Raw genomic sequence first — 2,891 nt, 5'->3', positions numbered from 1 at the left:
TGCTAGAAGGTCTACCATACGAGAGGAGGAAGAGACGCCCTTTTTGTGAAAGATCTCTTTCTCCAGAAGTTACTGCACCTGAGACTATTGAACCAAATCTTGAGGAGATGGCTAATCAACCTCCTCCCAGACACACTCTAGGGGATGCCGCTAATACAGTTGGCCCCTTAAATTTTAATAGCATTGCAGTGCCAACAGACAATACAACCAGCATGGTGATGAGTCCGGCGCTTATCTAGTTAGTCCAGAACAACCAATTCCATGGGTTGTCAAATGAAAATCCTTACAAGCATTTGACAGTCTTTGGAGAAATTTGCAACACAGTGAAGATAACTGGAGTGACGGACGATAGAGTCAAACTTAGTTTGTTTCCTTTCTCTTTGGGAGGAAATGCAAAAGACTGGTTGAATTCTTTCCCGGAGGGGACGTTCAGGACGTGGGAAGCAGTGGTCCAACAGTTTATTACTAAATTCTTCCCACCACCAAAGATCAATCAGGGGAAGTTAGAAATCTCTTCTTTTAAACAAGGAATGGAAGAAACACTGGGCAAGCATGGGATAGATTCAAAGGATTGTTGAGAGCAACCCCAGTTCATGGGTTTGATAAAGCTTCATACTTGCTAGCGTTCCTTGGAGGTTTGCACGCTCAGACCAAAATGATGATAGATGCCTCAGCTGGAGGTAGTATTAACAGAAAAACAGCAGATGAGGCGCACAATTTAATTGAAGAGAGGGCTCTCAATGAAGTGTCACAGAATGAAAGAGGCACGCAAAAAGGAGGACTTTTACATCTCCCCACTAAAGACACAGCATCAGCACAAAATCACCTCCTCAGTCAGAAATTGGACAAGTTACTAAAGGTCGTTTCTGAACTTCCTCGAGGGCTTAGAAATATTTCCCAGGCACAACAATTATGTGATTTGTGTGGTGGTGACAATATTAATGGTCAATGTGCTTTTACAGAAGAGATGCAGCAAGACGTGAATTACATGGGGGCCCAATTTCCGTATAAACAGGGAAATTTCAACCAAGGTAACTTTAACCAAGGTTGGAAAAGACATCCAAGTATTGGGCAAGGCCAAAATGCTTCTTCCGGACAAGGAGGTCAATTCCAGCAGCAACCTTCTCCTTTATGACAGCAATTAAGCAGCTTGACTGAGACAGTCAGAGAATTGACTGATAGGTTTGATAAATTTTTGAAGGTCTATGAATCTCAACAAGCAAGTGATCAGGAAACTTTTAGATCACTAGAGACACAAATAGGACAGTTGTCTAATATGGTTGAAACCACAGAAAAGCATCAATTTCGGGCTAATACTGATGTTAACCCAAAAGATGAATGCAAAGTTGTTGCAACAGGAGGAAAGAGGAGATTAGAAGAAGAAATAATTGAGATTGCCAGCAGCGATGATGAAGAGGAGGAAAGGATGAGTAATTCACATAAGAGAAGCGAAAGGAAGAAATTGGAAAGAGAAAAGGAGAAGGAAGACATTAGAGAGTCACTCCGCCGACTTCTTAAGGAGACACCTCTTAATCCTTTAACATCTTCACCAACTTCTGAGGGGGGTGACAAGATCAAATACTATCTGAAAAGGTTACTTGATTTAGGCTATGAAGAAAATCAGGAGCAGTGGGCGAAACCCAGGAAGAAGAATCATCCACATAAACTAGAGGATTCAGATGCTTTGACCCTTCCTTGTGTTATCAATAATGTGGATCTAGGAAAGGCTTTGATTGATTCAGGATCAAGCATTAATTTGATGCCTCTCAATGATTTCAAGAATTTAAAAAGGGTAAAATTGAAGCCTACTAAAGTAATCTTGACAGTGGTAGATGGATCTATGAAGAAACCTGTTGGGATGGTAGAAGATGCAATTGTGCGGATTGATGAGTTGGAGTTTTTGATTGACTTTATAATTGTGGATATGGCTAATGAAGGAAAAAATTCATTAATCCTGGGAAGACCGTTCATGCGAACCTCCAAGATGGTCATACGTGCCCATGATGGAGGAATAAAGCTAAAGGATTATGATCGAGTATTGCTTTATGGCTCTAAAGAAATTGTGCAGAGGGCAGTTAGAAAAGTCAAATATAAAAGAGCCAGAAGTGAATTTGCAGAGGAAGACAAATCCCCAGGTATTAATTTTTAGTATGACAGTTGTTGTGTTTTGCAGGTGCCTGAAAATAAAGGGAGAAGAATCATTCATTCAAGCGCAAAAGAAGATCCACTCCTACCAGGGAGCAAGGTGAGATTTAAGAGAAAGGAATGGATGGTCAAGGAGCTGAAGGAAAAAGGAATGGTGGAGATTCAAAGACCATATTCAAAAGTGACCAAGAAGGTGGACCGAAGAAAAGTGAGCTGGTGGGATGATGGAGATCCCAACGCAAAGAAGAAGGGTTGAACTTGTTGAAAAAATTTTGTATTTTTAGGAACAATTTTCTTTTTCGGTTTTTGGTTTTATTTTCTTTGGAACTTGTATTTTTGAATTTTGTGAACAATTTTTGGGTAGCATCTACTAAGGGATGCTAAGTTTTTGGTATCTACTGATGGATATCCGGACGGTACACCTACTGATGGGTGGTGGAAGGAAGTGCACTTAGTGACAAGTGCCAACCAGGTTTGGATCAGGCTCGCGACGTTAAACAAGCGCTACTAGGAGGCAACCTAGAATTTCTTCTTACACTCTTGGATTTTAATTTTTTTTAGAATAGGTTGAATTTTAATTTTGGTGTGTATTCTTGGCNTTATTACTTGTTCTGAAAATGTTTGACTAACTGGTGTGCATGATGGATCTATTTGATGATTATTTGATGTGAAAGAAAATTTAGTTGTAATGCATGTTGATATCCAGGAAATAGATGGGTGATGAATTTATGATTGTGGTCATGATG

Source organism: Vigna radiata, chromosome 7, assembly GCF_000741045.1.
Source record: "Vigna radiata var. radiata cultivar VC1973A chromosome 7, Vradiata_ver6, whole genome shotgun sequence".
NCBI classification, from domain to species: domain Eukaryota; kingdom Viridiplantae; phylum Streptophyta; class Magnoliopsida; order Fabales; family Fabaceae; genus Vigna; species Vigna radiata.
Note: the sequence above shows the minus strand (reverse complement) of the source record.